General features: G+C 39.7%; 1 long non-coding RNA gene and 1 pseudogene across 2 annotated transcripts; both read left to right on the forward strand.

The window, feature by feature from the left end:
* Positions 1-2,495: 2,495 nt before the first annotated feature.
* On the forward strand, positions 2,496-3,400 carry LOC148864664 (uncharacterized). Its single transcript, XR_016109041.1, has 2 exons — positions 2,496-2,637; positions 2,748-3,400. It is a non-coding gene; the product is annotated as an uncharacterized LOC148864664 (long non-coding RNA).
* A 3,771-nt stretch (positions 3,401-7,171) lies between these two features.
* LOC148864665 (multicopper oxidase LPR1 homolog 1-like) lies at positions 7,172-9,631 on the forward strand (annotated as a pseudogene). The gene is made up of 4 exons (XR_016109577.1): positions 7,172-7,385; positions 7,478-7,686; positions 7,781-9,206; positions 9,424-9,631. The product of XR_016109577.1 is annotated as a multicopper oxidase LPR1 homolog 1-like (transcript).
* Positions 9,632-12,992: the final 3,361 nt, after the last annotated feature.

Raw genomic sequence — 12,992 nt, forward strand, 5'->3', positions numbered from 1 at the left:
TTATATATATTAAATGCATAAAATTATAAATATATCTCTTTTACTTTATAATAAAATATAAGTTTTAAGTTTTAATTTTTAGGGATGCTATTTAGGATTTCTAATTGGGTTAAGCCAATAGAATTAAAGAATGGTCCAAAGTTCTCCAAACTATAATAAAACGGCTTGGTCTGATTTAGTTTGGTTCGAGATTTTTTCAAACTGCACCGAACTGGACCATGAACACTCCTACTTGAAGGCCTACAATTATCTAGGCAATTGGGTTTTCTTTAATAAGGGTTGAGGAAGATGTTAGGACCCTGATGGATAGTAGTATAGTACTAAGCCTCCATGGCTCATCTCACAAGTCATGATTGCAATGCTTTCAAAATAAGGACTTCCAAAATATAGTTTTTTTTTGCCTAATTCCCTTTTCATGTAATAAGGTGATGCATGCTCTTGCTTAGCATATGTTGGGAAAATAAGCAATTATAAAACATTATATAAAAAAAAAGAGTTGCAAAAATGTAAATATTTATATGGATGAGTGGTAAAATTAGAGAAGAGAGTGTTAGAAATGAAGTCATACCAAGGAACCTAGGAGCACCTGTAATAGGTGGTAAAATGAGAAAATGTAGATTGAGATGGTTTGGCCATGTGCATAGAAGACCAATTACAACACCAATTAGAAAAAAGTGATCTATTGCAAGTTGTAGAGGCTAGAACTATATGGGAGCATACGAAAAAGAGGACTTGGGTGGAAGTAATTAGAAATGAATTAAGTACCCATAATTCTAAGGATTGATATGGTGCTAAATAGATTGAAATGGCAAGATAGGATTCATGTAGCTGACCATATATAGTAAAGACGAGGCTTAGATGACAATGATGATGCTCTTACTCAGCTTGCTATCTCTTTGCATAGGCCCAAAACCTATACAGTTGCTCCTCATTTGCAATCTCCCATGAGATGTGCCTTTTGAGTGCAGCTTGAATCAGCAGGTGATTAAAAAAAATGAGACAATCAATCACCAAATGCAAAGTTATGGTTTCGGGAAGTTTTCACAGCTCTTTATTTCTTTACATGGATTAGTAAACGTGTACGTGCTTTGCATGTGGCAATTTTTTATGATGATTATTATAATAATTAATGTTTCCAAATTTCTAAATTTTTTATATTGCAATGTCTATAAAAATATTCTTATTTGTCACACTTAATTGTTGTTTCATATAATAGAGATGTGTCCAATTGTTTTCCGCATTTTATTTTGTATTTTTATTATAATTTTGTGTGTATTCATCATGTTTAACTTTTATTATTATAATTTAATTATGACATCAAGGGCTGACACATTTGTTCCAAACAGTTGAATTGTTGATTCACTACGAAATAGGAAAACAATTCCATTTCTAGGTTGGTTTTAAATTTGTCTTTTATTTCTGTTATCAATAAAAACAATTATACATTGCCACACTTATTTTTCTTTAATATGGTTAATTAATATAAGAGATAAGAGATATGCCCAAATATTTTATACATAATTTATATATGCATTGTATTTTTTTTTGTATTTTTATTTTTATTTTATATTATTTAATTATGATTTCATGGGCTAACACATTTAACCTAAAAGGTTGAATTGTTGATATACTACCAAATACTAAAGCACTTTTCATTATCAATAAAAAGTTATAAACAATTATTGTTTATCATGTTTAATTTTTAATATGATTAATATAAAATAATAGAGATGTTTCCAAATGTTTTTTTTTACAGAATTATTTTTTTTAATTTTTATATTTTATCTTTTTTCTAACTTTTATTATTTAAGTAGGAGATCAAACACATATGGCCCAAAAGGTTGAACTATTGACCCGCCACTAGGAAAACGATTTCATTTTTGGGTTGGCTTGACATTTTATATTTTATTTCTAACATCAATAAAAATAACTATTATTTATTTTCTTTAATATGATTAATATAAAATATTAGATAATTGCCTAAATATTTTTTTTGCAAAATTTTCGTATTATTACATAATATTATTGTGTTGTTTAACTTTTTTTTTTATTTAATTATGACATCAAGGGTTAACACATTTGAGTCAAAAGGTTGAATTGCTAACCCACCACCACAAAAATAATTTATATTCTTGGTTTGCTTTTAAATTAACATTTCATTCCAACATCAATAGGAAAGATTATTATTTATCACACTTAATTTTCTTTAATATGATTATAAAACATTAGAAATGTGCATCATATATTGACCCATTTGACCCAAATGGTTGATAGGCCCTATTTCGTATCCATCTAGAGAAATGTTTCTAGCAATTCTCCAAATGGGATTGTCATTTGGGTTTGACTTATCTTGAGAATCGCTCTATTTTTTATGGAATTTCCACTCCAAAATCATGATTTTCGGAATCCATAAAAAGAAACTTCTAAGATGAAGATTCTCATTCTTATAATTCTCGTCTCTATTATAAATATGAACATGTGTGCCCATGTTTCATGTACAAAACATGGGCACTTCAGTAATTTCACAAGAAAAACATGAGAGAACCTTGACAAAAGCCCCTAAATCCTGTCGTTTGGGCATGTTCTTCTCCAATGGCTCTCTGTGACTCTTTTCATAGGCAACCAATAGGCTTTCAGGTAAAAATCTCTATTTTCGTGTTTTCTTCAAGTTTTTGGTTTTCGTTATTCATACATTCATTTGTTTTTTTCTCTTTCAATTGTCATCCTCTTTGTTTTGATTTTTCCAGACATTTTTGAGATTTATCGTGCTGATATGTTAAATCTCAAAATTCACCATTCTCTTCAAACCTCCAAGAGGCTTCAAATAATCTAGGTAAATTCATTTCTCCATTTTTTTTCTTAAAGATTTTTGCTTTGTTGCTCATATACCTTTATTTTTTTCCCTTTGCTACCATTTTCTCTGTTATTCCAAACGTTTCCTTGTCTATTATTCCATGTTTTTAGCGTTATAGAACACCAGAAAGAGATCATTGAAAACCCAGTGAGCAATTTTAGATGATGGCTTTTGGATCTTTTTGCTTTATGCTTTATGGTTGTGACGTCTTCCCTAATGATATTAAGCTGTGTGGATTTTCCGACTGCACACTAGCATGATTAGATATGAACTTCTGGTGTGTGGCATCATTGCTATATGAACAAATTAACAGTTTGGTGTACACTAGTTTTTTCTGACTTTGATAGTAAATCCATGACCGAATTTAATGATACCTTAAATGGTACTAATGGAACTTGCTTCGTAATAGTACGGTGGAGAGTCTTGATTGTGGAAATATTTCTGTAATTCTAAATTTTAATTTATTTGTTCTTGTTATTTTCTTGATTAAGAATGGATGCACCTCCTACAAAATAAAATAATGCAAAGCAAATGTCTTGATTGACATGATTTTATATGTATTTCTCATTTAAAGAATTGATATGAGGAATCTAAGAAACAAGAATCAAATGAATGTGCCAAATGCATCTATAAATTCTCTACATGAGAATTCTCAAATTCTATTCTTTTCTAAAAGGATCCTAAGACTCAATTTTCAAGATCCATGCTAAATGGGGCTTTATTGGCCACTAGGATGGAAGAACAGTTGATTTTTTTGGTCAATTTTAAAAACCATGTATTTTATGTCATTAAAAATATTGGATATAGATACAATTGATAGAATTTATTGATGAAAATAATAGTCTAAATATAGGATTTAATGAGAGAATAAGAGTTAACAGCCTAAATATAAGACTTAATGAATTGAATGAGTAGAAATGTAGTAGTTTAACTTGCATTTTGTGTCATCACAGTTAGAGAGAGAACAAATTCAAAAATAGGGGTATTATAGTTAAAAATAAGATTCAATGAATATTAATGAGAGTTAATAATAATACCTTTAATATAAGACTTAATGAATGGGGAATTTGAATGAGGAGAAAATGGTTATTCAAATTACATTTCTATCCTTGCAATTAAAGAAGAATCAAATTCGAAGGTATTTTAATCAAACAAAAGTTCCACACTCCCATTCATAATTTAATAGTAGTATAAATTTATATGCATAGATATTAGTAATGCTAATTTGCAACCCATGACCCATTGACTAGGTCAAGTAGGTTAAAGGTTTAGCTACTTGGGATGGTGGATTGCTGTCAAATCAATGGTTTTTTGATTGAGGGTGGATTTAGGGTTAACCCAAACTAGAATCATGACTGGGAGATGGGCTGAATGGTCTAATCGATAGGGGCAATTATGGAATAGTTTGTTATTTAGGATACAATATGGGAACCATGGTTTTTCAAAACCAGATTGGATGGTCGAACCGGAAAAATCGGGAATTGGTCAGGTGACCGGTTTTAGTTTCCCCAAAAATGAATTTTCTTCAAAAGCTGTTGATTTTGGTCAGCAAACTGCTGACCCGGGCGGTTAACTGTTCGAGTGGTTTTGACCATTTTTTATTTTATAAATTTAATTTAAATTTTTGTTAGAACGACCTACTCTTTGGTTCGAATAGTTGGACCATTCGACCCGGTAACTGGACCCCTAACCCGTTCGATCTCCGGGTCAGTTTTATAAACCATGATTGTAACACTTGAGACAAACTTTATGAAACACACTAGCTAGTTGTATATAGTTATAGAAACCCATGACACGGATTTTCCCATCAAATAAGCAATCCAGTAGATTAGCCACATTATTAGTTACCCAGCCTACATCAGCTATGTAGACCCTTATAAAGTGGACCATTTCTCTTCAAGTCTTGACATCAACTATGGAAGTTTGAAATTTCTTAATTAAAATAAATAGTTTTGTTTTGCATTGCATTGTAATATAGCTTGTGCTTGATAGTGTTGCTATTTCTTCATACATATGGTATGTGTTTGGTTCCGTGGGCGTTTATGGACATGGTGTTTATTTGCACATTTTCACTTTAAATGTTTATTTATACTTTTTCACTTCAAACGTTTTTTACTTTAAATGCTTCATATTTTTGTTGTTTGGTTGGACTTCACCCTAAACGTTTTTTACTCTCCACCTCAAATTAATACTCATTAAAGTGTGCCACATCAGAATTTGGTTTCAAGAAACGTCCGTTGGGGAAACAAGAATTTGATGTTTCCCCAAATTCCCCATGCACAAAAATCAAAGCATTTCAATTTTCTGCCATTTATTTGATAAACGATGAAACCAAACAATTGTTTCATTTTGCTTTATCTGCAATAAATGCCGATATGCCTTTGTGACGTTGGTGTGATGGCATTTTTTCAATAAATGCCAATGGATTCAAACATCTCCATAAATGTTTGGGTTTGATCAATAGAAATTGATGTGAAGTATGAGTTGTCATGTCACATAATCAGAAACGTTTTGAGTTGATCAAAACAAATAGCTATTGTTATCTAAAATGTCAAATGTGGTGTTTCAAATCTAAATGGCAATATATCAGTCCCTCACATGCTTCTTTTTTTTATTCAATTGAATTGAATTGAAGAAATGTTTTAAAAACCGACCTAGAGGCTGAACTATTTTTTCTCTGGGTCACAAGTCACCTGTTCGATCAGCTGGATTGAACGATTCAGACCATGCCACATCATTATACACACACACACACACATATATACATAGTGTATGTGTATAAATATATATTTTAGCAATAAATAGAGTATAAATATGTTTTAGATATGTTATATGTATTATTTTATATTTAATTTATATTTTTAAATTTAGTTTTTATTTTTTTATTTATAAGAAATATTAAAAATTGCAATTTGAGGCAAAAAACAAAGGTTTTTTTTTTTTTTTTATAAAATAACAGGGGAAAGCGCCTAGGGCTCCTTGGGATGCATAGATCTTGAAAAGTTATCCAAAATAATAAAAAAAAAACCTCAATCAGACATTGGAGTGCAAAGTTATGACTTCCAAAAGTTTGTATGTATTAAATATATAACCCGCGACTCAATCACCAGGTCAAACAGGTTAACAGTCGAATTGACCGAATCAAATGATTCTTAACCAAGTCTTTGACAGGTATTGACTAAACTGAATCTAGAAACCTGATTGAGTGATGGTTTAAACGATTTGACCGACTGAATCAAGGGCGGGTTGAAAACATTGAAATGAAGTGACTCCCTTGTAATTTGTATGGCGTGATAAATCATATTTTTCATCACTTTGATTTGATGAACCCCAACCCCGATAAAAGGGCAATCGTATTTGTATTGAAGACAATCATAATTTATAGGGAAAAGTACGGAGACACACGATGTAGAATTCTGAATTCCAGCCTCCCAACAACTATCCCTGTCCCCCCTATAAACTAAATCCTGCCCATAAATTTGGCATCAATTCACGATCAGGATGCCCTGTAATTTGGGCATAGTAAATTCTGAACTGGGCTGATTTGTACTTCTCTCTAATTTATACTACCCAAATTCGTGGGCCGAAATTTCTGACTGCCACATAAGCTGGCACGTGTAATGGTTGCATAGATGAATGTGCCATAAAACCCATAATCTAGAAAATTAAAGACATAGCAAAGGTTTGCTTGTAATTACAAGTACATATAATTATGTTTTAATCAATTCGCAGCTCCTTCATTCCTTCCGGTGCAAGTCCTCTAGAATTAAAAAAAACAGTTGTTTGTAAAGGTTGTGGGGTGGGAGTGGGGAGGCAGGCTTATGCTACCTATAACTATAAGAGGGCGCCCTTGCTGTATTGTAGAAAGAAAGGGAAATACTGCAATAGCTTGAGCTAACGTACGTACGTTTGGTTTCGATAGTTCTAAAACTCAATCAACCTCACTCTTGGAAGAAAATGCATGGACCTCAGTTCACAAATTAAGTAAAATATGAACTGAAAAATAAGGGAATAATATGAGCTGGTGGTATTCATTATTCAATTTGTGTTAATTATATAATTGGGTGATTTTTTGATTAATTAATTGAACCACGTAAAGTAGTCTGCTTTGCTCATCATTCGACGAAAAAGAACAAAATTTCGTAAGTTGGGGGGTATCACCAATGTACAAAGTGGTGCTTTAAGCCAAACATGAAAACATTGTGTTCCTGCAAAGCTTGAGATGAACCCAAACCAAACTAGCCTTCTCTACCTTATCTCTCTCTTTCTCTCTCATCATCGTCTTGGTCGTAGCTTCTATGTTATTCAGAGGTAGGTATGCATGGTATTTTGGTCTTTCTCCTACTTCCACAACGTAACACGGGTCCTTCACCTTCACCAAGTCTGATGATGATGCTGGTGCAGACCAGAGTTAGACTAGATGCCCGCCGGTTCAGTCCTGTGTCCATCCAGTCCAACTGGGTACTCAGTACATTGGTTCGTTATACTAGGAAAAGCCTGAACCCAAAAGAATATCATGCATATGCATGCTGTCCGGTCAACCATTTCCACGTGGCGACCTTCCTTGCATTAGACAATGAAGACCCACAGATTTTTTTTTCTCTCTCACAATCACAATCACAGTAACGTTAATAATCATCTCCAATATTTTTTGCCGAGCTCAAGCACAAGCACAGGCTCCTATAACCGAAGCAAGTCTTCAGCAAGTAGCCGCTTCTCTGCAAATGTTCGTCGATGAACTCCCACAAATGCCTAAACTCTACGGTTATTCCATGCTATATCGCCTTCCCATTCCCTCAAGTCTCACCATCGGCATGTATCAAAAGAAATGGGTACTAATTTCTTCTTGATTCACACAGTAAGTATTCCTCCCTCCTGCTTGTTTCTCATGTCTGATTAACTTTTTCTTTCTTCACTCTGCTACAGAAGTTCCACCGTGACCTGCCTCCGACGACAGTCTTCGCGTATGGAACCTCCCGAATGACCGCCACTGTTCCCGGTCCCACAATCGAGACACTCCGAGGAGTACCAATTTATGTGACGTGGCAAAATCATCTCCCTCAAAATCACATACTCTCATGGGATCCAACCGTCCCCACCGTCGTCCATCTCCACGGCGGGGTCCACGAGCCACAAAGTGACGGCAGCGCCTTTGCCTGGTTCACCTCCAACTTCAGAGACACCGGACCCGCCTGGTCCCAGCAGACCTATACCTACCCCAACGTCCAACACTCCGGGAACCTCTGGTACCACGATCATGCGCTTGGCTTAACACGCGTTAATCTCCTAGCTGGCTTGGTCGGTGCTTATGTCATCCGTGACCTTTTCTTGGATGACTTTCTCAACCTCCCACGTGGTCCCGAATTTGACCGACACTTGATCGTTTTCGATAGAAGCTTTTCCACCGATGGATCCATCTACATGAACTCCACCGGAGATAATCCGTCAATCCATCCCCAGTGGCAACCGGAATACTTCGGTGACGCCATTATCGTTAACGGCAAAGCCTGGCCGTACCTTAAGGTTCAACGTCGGAAATACCGCTTCAGGATAATAAACGCCTCCAATGCACGATATTTCCGATTCTCATTATCCAACGGTCTCCCGTTTGTCCAAGTGGCATCTGACTCATCCTACCTGCCCTCACCCGTCCAGACATCAAATATACTCCTTGCACCATCTGAAATTGCTGACGTGGTCATTGACTTTTCAATTTCTACGACGAATAGGGTGGTGTTGACCAACGATGCCCCATATCCGTACCCGACTGGTTCAGCCGTGGACCAGCTAAACGGGAACGTCATGAAATTTATAGTTGCACGGAGACGACCGTTCTTGCCGGACAGATCAAATGTGCCGGCGAATCTAGTGAATTACCAAGCGGCGACAACAGAGGAGGCAGCACAGACCAGATATGTTGTATGAGTATACCGCCGATGCCGGGACTCCCACACATCTCTACATTAACGGGAAAAGTTTGATGGATCCGGTGACAGAGACACCAATATCCGGTACCACTGAGGTGTGGGAGGTGATTAACTTGACCGGCGATAATCACCCAATGCACCTGCATTTAGCTTCATTACAGGCAATCAAGGTGCAGGAGCTGGTGAATTTGGAGGAGTTCGAGGCTTGCATGACAACCAAGAATGATGCAGTCGCCTGCAATGTGGCCGCCCATGCAACCGGGAAGTTGCTTGACATACCTCCTTACGAGAGAACATGGAAGAACTCTGTGAAGATAGAGCCCGGATACCAGACGACGGTGGTCGTCAAGTTTAATCTGGTTGAGAACGGCGAGCCTTATCCGTTCGACGCTACCGCAGAACCTGGATATGTCTACCATTGTCATGTACCAATCTTTTTTCTACTCAGTTCCTCTTCACATATAAGTAGAATAATACAGACCTTTTTTTTTTTTTTTTTTTTTCTGTCAAACGGATATAAACGAAACAAACAGAGCTCACATCTGCTGCGACTACCAGCAGCTCACACGGTAGATTGGGTTCAAGCAAACCAACTCATATATACTTACTGAATAATTTTTTGTCTGATTTCTATTTGTGCAGATTCTGGACCATGAGGACAATGCTATGATACGACCATTGAAGCTGCTAGTTTCATAGAAAAAATTGGCTAAGAGAACGTCTACAGTCTACTTGTTCTAAAGTGTACAAATTCAGTACGTTGTATATATAAATGATGTTTGGTATTCTAAAGGATGTAATTTAACGCCACAAAGCACACTCAGAACAAAAGTCTGATTGATTAAAGCCCCAAATCTGAACAGTTAGGTTCATATGGTATTGTTTTTATAGTGACTATATTTTAGAGGAGAAAAACCTATTATGATAGGATTCAGACCCATGTCCAACATATCGGAAAAGCTGTATAAAATTTTAGTGTCCATTTGGTTCACACCCAGAACCGGAATTGGAATCGAAATCCCTGAAAATTGGAATTAGAATGTTTTATTCCTCCTTCCTACCTGTTGGCTGTTGGTTTAGATGGGTATTAGAATCGGAATCTACTGGAATTGACAAACAGGGGAAGACCTTTCCAGGAAGAATGGAAATAGGATTCTGATCCGCCCAACCAAACGGTAGGAATTAAATGAACCATTATATTCCAATAATTCCTGTTCGCAACTCCTTATTCCTGGAATTCAACGGACCCTTACTACTCGAGGGTTACGCCTCAAAATGCTCTGTAAATTACCCCTCACCCCTATGACACCCAACTGTCTGCTCTTGTTTAGGGCTTGCGCGTGCTTCGGACCTTCTTCAGAGGTCAGAATCATAATATATATTCGACCCGGATTTATCACGGTGCTTGAGTTCAATCCGGTTCGATCGGATCGATCAGAATCCGATATTAATATAATGGATTCTAGGTCAAACTCACCATGCCGGTAGTTTTTAAGTGCAATCCATTTAGAGCCAGACCAGGATCCGACCCATCTGGATTGGATATACTCCATATTTTTTACTGATTAGCTCGCCATCGCTAGTCAGATCTGTTTTGGGTTTTAAAATGGTATAGAATAACAGAAGTATCATATGAGATATGACCACTTTCGTATTCTCGACGCTTTGTTCAAACGCCAAAGCACTTGTACCAAACTCTCCACTGAAATCAACTTGGTTTTCCTGCCGGGTGTCGGGCCATCTAACAAATCCAACTTTGCTTCTTCTTTAAGACCCTGCAGAATGGAGCTTATAAGCTGATTAACGAATCCAATTTGGTTCATGATGAAGGAAGATTTGGACCGAACTCACAGTTATGCGATACGTGGCAGAAACAACAGCTCGGCAAAAGGGTCAAGCCTAAGGTGTGAACAAGGGGACACTAGCGGATCGAATTCCCTATGGGGGCCCGAACTCACCCTTGGCTCAAAACCAGAGTAATCCGAACTGCTCAACCTTGTAACAGCTCGGGATATACCTCGCCGAACTGGTCAACCTTGTAACAGCTCGGGATATACCTCACCGAACTGGTCAACCTTGTAACAGCTCGGGATATACCTCACCGAACTGGCTGACCTTGTAACAGCTCGGGATATACCTTGCCGAACTGGCCAACCTTGTAACAGCTCGGGATATACCTCGCCGAACTGGCCAACCTTGTAACAGCTCGGGATATACCTTGCCGAACTAGCCAACCTTGTAACAGCTCGGGATATACCTCGCCGAACTGGCCAACCTTATAACAGCTCGGGATATACCTCGCCGAACTGGCCAACCTTGTAACAGTTCGGGATACATCTCGCCGAACTGACCTGCCCTATAGATACCTCCGAACTCAAGACTTCGCCTCGCTCACCACTCCACATCACCTTCTGGGCACCAAAACCAAACAAGTCATACCATGCCTGACACTGAGGAAGTCCGTGCCTGAGGGCGCCGCACCTGACTGACTTGGGATCTGACACTTGGCAGCCGCACTCTAAACGGCCACCTGCCACCGCCATCTCTAGTTAGAGAGATGGTTAGGCAGTGACGGTTCTATCCTAGTAGAAAGGACGACGACCGAATTGACAAGCGCAAGGGTACTCATACCTGACCTGACAAGGGCCTCGGAGCGAGTGCGCGAAGTGATTATAAGAGCCCTCTGCCCCCAACAAACAAGGTATGCAAACTTTGCGCTATCTGGTGTTATCTTGCTTTTGAAGGATTCTAACTTGAGCTTCGGAGCCGCTACATCGGGTTCCCCCCCGGAGCTTCCTCATCTCCTCCGTTTCAGGTTCCCTGCTACCCAGTTCAGAAGCAAGGTCGTTGACAGCTAAGACCGGCCGGATCGCGCTTCATCAATTGGCGCCGTCTGTGGGAAACGCTTCAAAAAGCCTCCCTCCAAACTTCCATAACCCCTTTTCTTCAAAAAACCCAACACTCATGGCCTCCTCCAGCAACGCTGGACGTGGCACGGAGACAAACACCACCGGGGAACAACTTCAAGTCCCGTAGTGTGCGTTGGACAGTTCACCATCCCCCTTTCAGTGGATGGGATCCCCAGCTTGAACGCGCCACAAGCAGTGGCGCCCGTAAACCTTCCTACCACAAGCATCCCCTTTCCTCCCCTTATTGAGACAACCCTTACTGAACCGATTGCCATCCCCCTGACAGCTAGCCAAAATCGGTTGGACGACCTGATGCAGTGCATGCAGGCAATGCAAGCCCAAATGCAACAGTTCCAGCAGCACCAGCTTCACTAGCACCAAGTACTGGACAATACCTCTCAGTATCACTATCAACAGCAGTTCCCCCAACTACCATTGAACCAACCACTACTTCCACCTCGCCACCCCGCTCCGAGGCCGGTCAAGGCCTCCCCGCAGGATGGACGCCCCTGCCAGGGAAAGGCCTCCCGGCCCCAGAACCCCCTAACAGCCAGGCCTCGTCCCCAGGCCGAAGAGAGAAAAATATCATCCCCGCCTCGCAACTCGCAGGCGGGTCGGGAACCTCACCCGTGAGGTCGGCACCCCGGCGCTCCAAGCCCGAGTTCCCGCTCACGGAGAACTGATTTGGCGCCCTGGCGGCAGACTACAAGCATTCCGGGCCCATCAAGCTCGGTAACACGGAGGCCAGCAGCGCCAGTACAAGGCCCACTCAGCAACGAAGGCACCGACGAAGTCGCCGAACCGCCACCCGTGTCTTGTTAGAGCTCAGAGGCAAAGAGACGAGCTCGGACGAGGTAGGAGCTGCCCCGATTCTCTCGGTTCCTTCCCCCCTCGCATAAGAACTCCTGGCGGTCCCCTTACCTAGAAGTTTCAAGCTCCCACCTCTGGACAAGTATGATGGGTCCTTCGACCCCAACGACCACGTTGGCGCTTTCCAGTCCCAAATGCACCTCGCTAGGGCCAGTGAATCGTGCATGTGCGTGGCCTTCACCACCACCCTCAGGGGAGTAGCCTGCACTTGGTCCAGGAACCTGGCCCCCGGGCCGATAAAGTGCTAGGCCTAGTTCGTGCAGGTCTTCACTGCACACTTTGTCACCAGCCAATGGTGCCTCAGAACAGAGGAAAGCATCTTCAGAGTAGTCCAAAGGGAAGGAGAATCCATCCGGGGCTACATCAAGCGATTCAACGAAGCATGCTTGCAGATACCGCGGTTGGACCCCACAGTGTAGCTCGCGGCGACCA

Source organism: Nelumbo lutea, chromosome 3, assembly GCF_056320005.1.
Source record: "Nelumbo lutea isolate HS-2025 chromosome 3, American lotus-T2T, whole genome shotgun sequence".
In the NCBI taxonomy this organism is placed as follows: domain Eukaryota; kingdom Viridiplantae; phylum Streptophyta; class Magnoliopsida; order Proteales; family Nelumbonaceae; genus Nelumbo; species Nelumbo lutea.